Here is a 12,312-nt window from a genome sequence, read left to right as displayed (position 1 = left end):
GGATGGATGGATGGATGGATGGATGGATGGATGGATGGATGGATGCTCCCATGGGAAACAGAAGCTGGGTCCAGAATCAACAGGCCGAAACAGAAACAGATAATTCGCAGCAAATAGCAGAGCGAGCTGCCAGAAAATCCTCCTGAAGTGAAAGGCATGATCCAAGCTTGTTTCAGGTCAACAGGGGCCAAAAGCGTGATCTGGAATAAAATTAATTATTATCCAAGTGAGTTTGGATGGAGGCCTGAGCAACTCCGATACAAACTCCGAACTTCTCTGAAGCAACACGCAGCCCTGCTCCTTCATGCTGCTCCTCCACGCTGCTCCTCCACGCTGCTCCTTCACGCTGCTCCTTCACGCTGCTCCTCCACACTGCTCTTCCGCTTCTGTGCACATCACCTCTGCACCCAACAGCACGAGAGGCACCCCCGGTGAAAAACGAGACTGACCGGAGAGGCTGAGGCTGAACTGGTCACTGGTCCGGTCCGATTCTGCTCCAGTCCGACTCCGACGCGCCACAGCACGAGAGACGAAGAGGCTGAAGATGTCTCTGGCCCGGTTCTGCTCCGGTCCGGCGGCGCAGTTCTGCTCCGGTCCGGCTGCACTTCAAAGCACTGGAGCGTCTCCTCCAGGTGAAAACAGCGATTCCACGGAGGTGGACAGTCCTTCGGTAAAAGTAACGGGCTGCTCACTGAAGCTGAGACCGGCTCTATTGAAGACGAAATCCCCCACAGCCACCTCGGTTCGGTTCTGGTCTAATTTGAGGGTCACAGGTACACTTCCCCCACACCTATGAAGACACCACGAGCGAAATACCACCCGGCGATATTTGTCGGAACCAGGTAGAACCACAAAGGTCCAGATAAGAGTTCGTTGAGGTCTAGAGAGAGAGAGAAAAAACACCGGACCTACGTGCAACGACTCCCCAGCTCGAGGGGTCACCTGGCCGGCAGGATGCGCTCAGAGTGACCGGTGGGGTGGGAGCAGCTGGTCCTGGACCAAAATATATATTTTGGACGGTCCCGTCTGGCTCTCTGAGTCACTGAACACCGAATTCGGTTGGAAGGAGGACCAACTTTAGTCCGGTTCGAAAAAAACGGGTCAGTTTGATGATAAAAGACTGCAGAGAAGCCGGAGGGAGCTGCCGTCCAACAGCTTGCCAGAAGTGAAGTGCCAGAACGACATGATCTAGAGTCTTTAAGCAGACAGAGATGAACTGGGATGTCAGCGCCTAGATGGTGGTGAGAAACACTGGGGGCTGAATGATCATTTCAGAGTTATAAGCATCTGTGAAACGTGCGGCGGTGAAGTGGTTAATGGCCCGGCTACTACGTGCAGGAATGCACGGCTTAGGAGTTGGATGGAGGAGGATGAACTCAAACTGGACTGGCATGTGGTCTGAAAAAACATTATCACTAATTTCAAGATAACTAACAGTCACATCACATGTTAAAACAAGGTCCATTGTATGTCCGTGCTCTTGGGTGGGACCGTTTACATGCTGAGCTAGATTAAATGAGTCCAATAAATCTAAAAAGTCCTTAACCAAGGGCTTCTTCTGACAGCCCACATGCAAATTAAAGTCCCCAATAATGAAAACATGATCATATTTTGGTGTGATTTCAGCCAAGAAATCAGAAAACTCATTTATGAAATCCTTAGATCGAGGTGGGCAGTAGACGAGTGCACATAACGTCGAAGGTGAATGGCCGAGTTCAAAGACGCTCAGCTCAAAGCTGGCGCAGGAAACTGGGATGGGCAGTTGTTTACAGTCAAAAGTTGGTTTGAATATTGTTAATAATCCACCATCGCGCCGGCCTGATGGCCGCGGTGCATTAAAATACAGACAGTTCGGTGGCAGTAATTCCGTCAAGGTGCTGGACTCGCCCGGAGTCATCCAAATCTCTGTGATGCAGAAAAATTACAAATCATGCTCTTGAAAATAGTCCCTGAGGATAAAAGTTTTGTTGGTAATAGATCTTGCGTTGACCAAATACATCCGGATACTGTCCAAAGTGGATCCAGCAGCGGTGGAGTTTGCGTGCGCCAATGGCCGCAGGTTTTCAATAACAGCCCCTCCGGGTCGGTCCGTGCGTCGCACCGGCCGACAACTCCCGTTGTTTACCTGGTCCGGGCACGCGGGAAGCTGGCGATGGAGACCATGACCACCAGCTGAAGAGGAAGATGCAACGTGTATGGCTTTAAGCTTTACCAGCCGCCCAGCACGTTTTCCCCGGCGTCTGTAGTGATGTCTCTGGGCAGGGAGGTGAGGAGCGCAGCGAAGGTAAACAGGCACGTTCGCCAGCGGGGGGGAGGAGGGTGGGGGGGTCCAGAGGTACACTCATATTGGTCCGAATAAGCGGCATCGGCGGCAGGAAAACAAAGATCCAGAAGCTGTTGTCGGTCATACACCAGCAGCGAGTTTATGTCCCATATAAAAACCGAACAAAACACAAATAATCCGAACACCATCAGCAGAGGTGGATTGCAAGCCATGTACATGGGCGCCATCTTACCATAAGTTGATGCCGGAATTTTACAACTGGATTTTTGCTGTTTGGGTTGGTGAAATCAGGATAGTCTACAAATTTGTGTGGATGTGTCGAAGCTTGGCAGCGCTCAGACTGACACTCAGAAATTTAGAAAGTTTTCACAAGCAGCAGGTGAGGATTTAGTACAGTTAGTTTGAGGTGCATTAAGAACAGAACCAATCACTTTAAATAAAACATGAGGATTGTGACTGTTTGATGCAATCACATTAGACAGATGTTTTCTTTTGACATCTTTCACAGTTTTTTGATAGTGACACCAGCAGGCTTTTAATATTTGAAACGACACCTGTAAATTGTCTGCTTTCCACCTGCGCTCTGCTCTGCGACACTCTCTCCTGACCGCCCTGGTGTTGAGTTCACACTTGATTTTAGGAGATCTGGTTTTAATGGAGCCACCAGATCTCCTTAATGGAGACACAGAATCCACTCCTTGAATCTCCACCTTATCATGGTGGAGGAGTTTGTGCGCCTGAATGATCCTAGGAGCTCTGCTATCGGGAGCGATTATAATTGTCCCTGGTAGGGTCTCCCAAGGCAGATTGATTCTAGGTGACAGGCCAGACAAAGAGCGATTCAGAAGATTTTTATGAACATGACACAGCAAGGAACTCAGTGTCCCTTGCCCGGACGTGGGTTACCTGGGCCCCACTATGGAGCCAGACCTGGTGAAGGGGCTTGTTGACGAGCGCTTGGTGACTGGGTCTCTACCCATGGGGCCCGGTCGGGCTCAGCCCGAAGGAGCAGCATAGGTTTGCCATCCTGTAGACCCACCACCAGCAGGAAGGGCCATAAAAGCTGGGTGCGTGATGCTATGGGCAGTGGCCGAAGGCAGTGGCTGAAGGCAGGGACCTTGGTGCTCTGACCCTGGCTTACCAAAGCTAGCTCTTGGGACATGGAACATGACCTCTCTGGTGGGGAAAGAACCTAAGCTTGTGCGTGAAGTTGAGGAAGTACCGACTAGATATAGTTGGGGTCACCTCAACGCACAGCATGGGCTCTGGAACCGATCTCCTTGCGAGGGACTTGACCTTATTCCACTCTGGAATTGCCCATGGTGAGAGGCATCGAGCTGGTGTGGGTCTACATGTAGCCCCCCGACTTGGTGCCTGTACGTTGTAGTTTTCCTCGGTAGATTAGAGGGTGGCTTCCCTTTGCCTTCGGGTGGGCTCTGACCTTTGTCTGTGCCTATGCACCGAATGCCAGTTCAGAGTACCAGGCCTTCTTGGAGTCCTTGGCAGGGGTGCTGGATGGTGCACCAGCTGGGGACTCCTTTTTTCTGCTGGGTGACTTCAATGCCCACCTGGGTAATGACAGTGTGACATAGAGGGGCATGATTGGGAGGAACAGCCTCTCTGATCTGAACCTGAGCAGTGTTCTGTTGTTGGACTTCTGTGCTGGTCATAGTTTGTCCATCACAAACACCATGTTCGAACATAAGTCCATAAGTGCACTTGGCAGCAGGACTCCCTAGGTTGTAGATCGATGATAGACTTCATAGTCGTGTCATCTGATATGCGGCCATTTGTTTTGGACACTCAGGTGAAGAGAGGAACTGAGCTGTCAAATGATCACCACCTGGTAGTGAGTTGGATCAGATGGCGGGGGAAGATGCCGGACAGACACGGTAGACCCAAACATGTAGTGAGGGTTTGCTGGGAATGCCTGACAGAGGAACCCATCAGAGAGATCTTCAACTTGTACTGCCAGGAGAGCTTTAACCGCATCCCAGCTGAGGTGGGGGACATTGAGTCTGAGTGGGCTATGTTCCGCACCTCAATTGTTGAGGTAGCTGCCTTGAGCTGTGGCTGCAAGGTTGTCAGTGCTTCTTGCGGTGGCCCTCCTCGACCTCAGTGGTGGACAACCTGGGTTAGGGAGGCTGTCAAGCTGAAGAAGGAGTCCTATCAGGCCTTGTTGGCCAGTGAGACTCCGGAGGCAGCTGAGGAGTACCAGAGGGCCAAGCATTCCGCAGTCTTGGCTGTTGCTGAGGCAAAAGTTTAGATGTCAGAGGAGTTTGGTGAGACCTTGGATAGCAACTCTCGGCTGGCTCCGAGGAGATTCTGGCAAACCATCAGACGGCTGAGGAGAGGAAAGCAGCACTTTAATAACACTGTGTTCAGTGAAGGTGGGGTGCTGTTGACCTCAACCAGTGATGTCGTCAGGAGCTGGAAGGAATACTTCTCGGACCTTCTCAATCCCACCAGCGCATCTTCCATGGAGGAAGCTGAGTCTGGGACTTTGGGGTTGATCCATCCATAACTGTGGCTGAGGTCACCGAGGTAGTTAAAAAGCTCCGAGGCGGCAGGGGTCCAGGAGTGGAAGAGATTCACCCTGATTTCCTTAAGGCTCTGGATGTTGTGGGGTTGTCTTGGTTAACACGCCTTTGTAACGCTGCGTGGATATCAGGGGCAGTGTCACTGGATTGGCAGACTGGGGTGGTGGTTTCCCTCTTCAAAAAGGGGAACCGGATGGTGTACTCCAATTAGAGGGGAATCATTCTCCTTAGCCTCCCTGTAAGGTCTATTCAAGGGTACTGGAAAAGCGAGTCAGATCGTTGGTTGAACCTCAGATCAAGGTGAAAAGGAGGAACCCAGACCCAGACCAGTGGTCATTCCATATGATGAGGGAGTATCAGAGAAACTGAGACATTTATTTTCTAAACATAACGTCCCAGTGGCTTTTAAACCCCAAAATACATTAAAGACTGGTTCATCCCAAAGATCCAGTCCCCCGGCACAAACAGAGTAATGTTGTGTATGCTGTTCAGTGTCAGGAGGGTGATCAGTCTTACATCGGGGAAACTAAACAGCCACTGGCCAAAAGGATGGCCCAGCACAGAAGATCAACATCATCAGGCCAGGACTCTGAGGTCTACACTCATCTCCAGGTCAGAGGTCACTCTTTCAGGGATGAAGATGTTCACATCCTGGACAGAGAGGAACGATGGTTTGAGAGAGGAGTAAAGGAGGCCATCTTTGTGAAAAGAAACCGTCCATCATTAAACAGGGGCGGAGCCTCCAGGTTCAACTGTCCCCCTCTTACAATGCTGTGATTGCTAGTATCACTCAGCCCTCTGTGAACAGTAAACAGCCATCAGGTGCTAATGATCCATTGTTAGGCTGATGGTCCTTCTTGAGCATGTGATCAGCTGGTTCTGGTTGTCAGCAGCAAACTGGTTGATCCACTCGGAGAAGGTGCTATTTAAGAGACTGAGCTGAATACAGCACCTCAGACTGAGGAAGTCCTCAGGATGAGAGACGAAACGTTTCTACATTTTTTTGTTGTTTTGCTTTGTTTGTTTTTTTGAATGTCCAGAGGACCAGATTTAACTTTTTTAGATTTTTCTACCTGGATTATTGAGCATGCATTAGGATGTCACAACACACCATTCCTGATTGTTTTTGATAATTGTTAAAATAGCATCAAGTTTGCCGCAGTTTGTGAAAACCATAGAAAATAAATTAGTGTAATGGTAAGAGTTGTAATTCAGCGTTCATGCAACAAAAGATTAATTTACAAAACTCTTAGTTTTTTCAGGAAACTGAATTTGTTCCATTTTTGAAGAGTTGCTGAAGACGCTTGGAAAAAAAAAGAATAAAACTAACGCTGAATGTGGGTCACCAGGTAACAGGTGAGGACAGAGCGGGTCAGTAAACGCACCAGGACACGAGCTTCAACGCCTGTCTGGGAACAGTGTGTGTGTGTGTGTGTCGGGGGGGGGGGGGGGGTAATCCTCGGGCCATCTGCCGCTCCGCTATCCTCCAATGTTTGTGTGGGATGATGGACTTCACGTCCTTCTTTTCATTCCTTTGCTCTCAGGATACGCTTACTTCCTGCTTTGGCCTCATATGGAGTTGCTTTGTACTTAAACTTTGTTTTGTTTTTTTACAGAATTCTTCATAAACTATGTTTTACCTGATGGTACATAGCTGTGTGTGTGTGTGTGTGTGTGTGAGTGTGTGTGTGTGTGAGTGTGTGTGTGTGTGCGCTCTAACTGCCCTTAATAAAAGCTGTACGTCAGTTACATTTACCGATATGGAGAGAAAATTGAGTGTGATGGTAGCTTCTTGTTCCATCTGTGTTTATCTTTTCTAAATTCTACATCTTGTGTCTAAATTATCTTTTAGTGCGTCTAGTGTTCATCTAAGTTGTAGAAATGCACGGCTGCATGTTGGAGCAGCTCTGTTACTTTCATTCGGAGACAGCTGGTTCTGGTTGTCAGCAGCAAACTGGTTGATCCACTCTGAGAAGGTGCTATTTAAGAGACTGATCTGAATACAGCTCCTCAGACTGAGGAAGTCTTCTGGATGAAAGACGAAACGTTTCTACAATTTTTTTGTTTTGTTTTGTTTTATTTATGTCCAGAGGACCAGATTTAACGTTTTTGGATTTTTCTACCTGGATTATAGAGCATGCATCAGGATATTCTGAGATATTCACCAGCAGTTGTTTATTTAAACATTTCTTAAGGTTTTCCAGCAATTACAATCCACCTTTGACATCATCCAGTCACACTTGCTCCGTCTCAAACTTGTCCTAAACTCTGACAAAACCAAAGGGATGTTATTTTCAAACAGGAAGTTGGTCCCAGCAGTTCTTCCTCTGATTTTATTGTCAAATGGTGTCCCCATTGAGTTTGTTGATCCCTACAAATCTTGGTCGACTCACATCTCTCTTTTAAGCTCCATGTGGAAAACCTGGTAAAGAAACTGAAAGTTAAACTGGGTTTCTTTTTCAGAAACAGATCCTGTCTAACCCTGAATGTTAGGAAACTCCTTGTATCTGTGACTTTCCTTCCTTCCATTGATCACGGTGACATTATTTACATGAACGCTCCTACAAGAACCCTGCAGATGTTGGATGCTGCAGATGTTGGATGCTGCAGATGTTGGATGCTGCAGATGTTGGATGCTGTCTATCATGGGGCGGCTGTGGTTGAGTGGTTAGACCAGTTGCCCTCCAATACAAGATTTGGGGGTTCGATTCCACCAGCAGTTACATGCCGAAGTGTCCCTGGGCAAGACACTGAACCCCTCATAGCCTCCGATGTGTGTCCCATCAGTGAATGAATGAGATAAAGCTCTGATTAGTCTTTGTACAGATCTAGTAGAGTGCCGTATGAATACCATACCAGCTTTATTTATAGAGACTTTAAACACCTACAGGACCAAAGTGCTGTATACACAACAAAACAATCATACAATCAGATAATACAAGCGATTAAAAAGATTAAAGTCAAAATCTCAGATGGTGTTAAAGGCCACGGAGAAGAGATGGTTTTAAGAAGGATTTAAAAACAGACAGGGAAGAGTCTGATGTTCACTGAAGGTTGTTCCACAGTTTAGGAGCTGCAGCAGCAGAAGCACGGTCTCCTCTGAGCTCACACTCAGGAGCAGCTGATCACATGACCTGAGGGATCCAGAGGGTGTGTACGGATGCAGCAACTCAGACAGATAGGGCGGGGCCAGTCCATTAAGAGCTTTAAAAGCAAATAAAATCATTTTAAAATGAATCCTGGAAGGTTCCGGCAGCCAGTGCAGGGAGGATAAAACAGGAGAGATTTGGTCAGACGTTCATGTGCCAGTGAAAAGCTGTGCAGCAGCGTTCTGGACCCTCTGAAGCTGAGAGATCCATGAGTCACTGGTTCCTGTAGAGTGTCACAGTAGTCCAGCCGAGTGGTCACAAAGACATGAACTACTGTTTGAAACGCTGCTGAGAAAGAATCAGCTTCACTTCAGCTGCCTCAGATGGAACAAACTAGATTTAACAACTGCTCTGATGTGGTTTTCTAATTTTAGTCCAGCATCGACTTTGACCCCAGGTTTGTAACAGCTGGCCTGATGTACTGGGCCAATGAACCAACATCTGCACTGTGAGTCTCAGTGGAGCTACCAAAGACCATCACCTCAGTCTTTCCCTCATTGAACTTTAAGAAGTTCACAGCCATCCAGGCTTTGATGTCCTCCAGACATGAAGACAGAGGGGCCAGTGAGTTAGAGTCCTTTTTCTTTAGTGGGACATACATCTGTGGATCATCTGCATCACAATGAAAGGAGATCCCATATTTTCTAAAAATAGAGCCAAGAGGGAGTAGGTACAGCGTGAAGAGGAGGGGGCCTAAGACTGAGCCCTGTGGAACCCCACACAAGAAAGGATCAGAGGAAGACACGTGGTCACCAAGGCGGACACGAAAAATACATTCCACTAAGTAGAACCTAAACCAGTCCAGTGCTGCACCGCTGACCCCCACCCCCCCATTGCTTCAAACAACAAAGTAAGATGTTCTGGTCCACGGTGTCAAAAGCAGCTTATAAGTCTAAAGCAGGAGGACAAGTAAGTAAGTAAGTAAGTAAGTAAGTAAGTAAGTAAGTAAGTAAAACTTTATTTATACAGCGCTTCTCAAGATGAAAATCACAAAACGCTTCAACAAATCAGATAAACAAAAGCAAAAAACAAATTCAGGCAAAAGCAGATTTAAAAAGATGAGTTTTTAGCTGACCTTTAAAAGAAATCACCGAGTCCACTGATCGAAGAGTTTGAGGAAGAGAGTTCCAGAGTCTTGGAGCCATGGAAGAAAAGGCTCTATCTCCTTTAGTTTTCAATTTTGTCTGGGGGACAGTCAGCAGGCCTTGATCACAGGACCTCAGAGCTCTGATCGGAGTGTAGGGATGTAAAAGTTCTGTTATGTAATTTGGTGGTTGACCATGTAAAGCTCTCCAGCTTAAAACCAAAACCTTAAAATCCACTCGATGTTGAACTGGGAGTCAGTGCAGTTGCTTTAAAAGTTGTGTTACATGACAATACTTTGATGATCCAGTCAGGAGTCGAGCCGCAGCATTTTGCACAGACTGCAACCGGTCTATGGAGGTTTTGTTTAAACATGTATACAGTGCATTACAATAATCCAGGTGAGATGAGACGAATGCATGAATTAACATTTCCATTTCTGGACGGGAAACAATATGGATAAGTTTGGCGATGTTACGCAGATGGTAGAAACAGGAACGAACCAGAGACTTAATATGATTTTCCAGAGTAAAACAAGAGTCAAAGGTTAGCCCAAGATTTCTAACCGAAGACTTAGCTAAATGACCAAGAGGTCCAAGGTTCTGCTTTATCACTGCAGATATTTTTTCTGGAGCAAAGATGATTACTTCAGTTTTCTCGCTGTTCAGCTGAAGAAAATTTTCTGTCATCCAGCTTTTAACTGATTCCATACAGTTGAGTAAGATTTGTATTTTTGAAACCTCATTTGGTAAACACAGTCACCAGAGTCCGTTGGTAAAAATATGTTGTTGAAAGCCTTTGAAAGGGCAGCTTCTGTGTAGAGCTTTAAAACCAGACTGTAAAACCTCGAGAATGTTCTGTTCTTTCAAATATGCTGATGGTCGTACACCACCTTCTCCAGAGTTTTGAAAGAAATGGCCGTTTGGAGATTGTCCTGTAGTTAAAGAACAGAGGGTCCAGAGTGGGTTTCTGAATGAGAGGCTGGACCGCTGCATGTTTAAAATGTCCAGGGACCACACCGGAGGACAGGCTGCTGCTCAGAAGAGCAAGGACCGAAGGACCCACAGTGAAGAAGACCTCTCTGAATAAACGAGGAGGAAGAGCATCACTTGGTGAACCTGCTGGCTTCAAGTGACTGAGCACCTCCTGCAGAGACGACAGAGCCACAGGTTCAACGCTTCCACAACAGCCGAGCAGGGCACAGAGACCGAGGGGCCATGAGCAGAAGGTCACATCTGGGCTCTGCTGGAAGAGGCTTTCTCCACAAAGACATTTAGAAAGTTCTCACATGCAGCAGGTGAGGATTCAGTGCAGTTAGTTGTGGAGCATCAAGAGCAGAACCGGTCACTTTAAATAGAACATGAGGACTGTGACTGTGATACAATCACTTTAGACGGATGTTTTCTTTTGGCACCTTCCACAGTTTTTTGACGCCAGCAGGCCTTTAATATTTGAGACGACACCTGTAGCTTGTCCGCTTTCCACCCGCGCTCTGCGACACTCTCTCCTGGCCGCCCTGGTGTCGTCATCCAACCACGGTTCACACTTGATTTTAGGAGATGTGGTTTTAAATGGAGACAAGAATCCAGAACGGTTGCAGAGGTGGAGTGAAACCATGAGCTGAGGGCCTCGTGTTGCTGCTCTCTGGGACGGCTCAGTTCACATTACAAGCAGATGAAACGTGAGCACAGTGGAAGAGTTCAGAACTCGACGGGTCGAGCTGCAGCGCCGGGTTTAGCTTCAGAGCAGGACAGGTTGGTTTCAAATAAAACAGCCATGTGGTCTGAAAACACAGGATCACTACTCACTACATTAAAACAGGTAGCGCACAAGATAAAACCAGGTGCAGAGTGTGTCCGTGTTCATGTGTAGGACCAGTCACAGACTGCACAAGATTAAAGGAGGCAGTGATGTTTAAAAGGACTGAGCCAAGTGTAAATCAAGACAACACACGTGGATATTAAAATCACCAACAATGAGAACTGGGTCGTATTTTGGCATAATTTCAGCCAAAAATTCTGAGAAGTCATTTATAAAATCCTTATTGTATTAAGGGGGTGGGTGGGGGTAGATGGCCACACACAGTGTAATGTGGGAGGAGCCAAGTTCAAACAGGCTGTGCTCAAAGCTGCTGAATGAAGATGGAGCAGCTGTTTACAGGCAGAACAACTTTTAAAAACAGTCACTATCCCTCCTCCTCGACCAGACGTCCAGGAGGAATTAAAATAGCAACAATCCTGCAGTAAAAGTGCCATCAAAACACTGGACTCACCTGGTCCACCTGTCCAGGATTCCGTTATGAATAAGAAGTCCAGCCCTTGAGATAAAACTCTGATTATTCTTTGTAGAGATGCAGCAGAGGGCTGTCGGAATGAGTAAATGAGGACACAGATTGTAGTGTAAAGCACTTTGAGTATCTCAGTAAAATAGAAAGGCGCTGTAGAAGTACAGTCCAGTTACCATTTACCACTAAGATTCAGAACTGGCTGTAACTACCGTACCCACCACTGCACCCAGTATTCACTGGTTAACTGGTCACCATTAACTTCACACAGACTGTCCCACTGGTACATGTTCATCTTTAAATCACTTCTTGGTATCTTTCCAAGTTAAATAAAATTCTTCAACATTAGCAGAGCGCCCTTTTCTCTCCTGGTTTCTAGATGCTGCTTTAAAGTACGTAACTCAGAATTGAACCAAGGAGCCAGTTTCCTCTGATTGATTACTTTCTTTTTCAGTGGAGCAATTTTATCAAGTGAATCCAACATTTTTCAGTCAGGTCATCTGGACAGTTTCTTTTTTTGTGCTGAAACGTTTCACCTTCCATCCAGAAGGCTTCATCAGTCAAGGAAACACACAACACAAAACTGACTCTTCCCCCAACAGCTTACTCCGAAGTGGAACAAACCAGTTATGTTGGTGCTAAGATGGTGTCTTTGTCATGACCCCTCCTCCATCGCCGGCCCTCTTCCTTGTTGACATTCGTGTCAAACTGGTTGAAAACAAATCGTTTTCAACCAGTTTGACACGAATGTCAACAAGGAAGTTTTGTTCCTTTGTTCAGTTTTGTTGTGCGTTTCATTGACTGATGAAGTCTCCCGGATCGAAGGTGAAATGTTTCAGCACAAAAAAAAGAAAAACTGTCCAGATGACCTGACTGAAAAATGTTGGATTGTATACCTGGATTGTTGAGCATGGACTGTTGATTATCAAGTGAAGTTTGCATTGAAGTTGTAAGATGATCAACTAGATGATC

The sequence above is a fragment of the Nematolebias whitei genome, chromosome 8, assembly GCF_014905685.2.
Source record: "Nematolebias whitei isolate Nwh7 chromosome 8, NemWhi1, whole genome shotgun sequence".
NCBI classification, from domain to species: Eukaryota; Metazoa; Chordata; class Actinopteri; order Cyprinodontiformes; family Rivulidae; genus Nematolebias; species Nematolebias whitei.
This window is presented reverse-complemented; position numbering follows the sequence as displayed.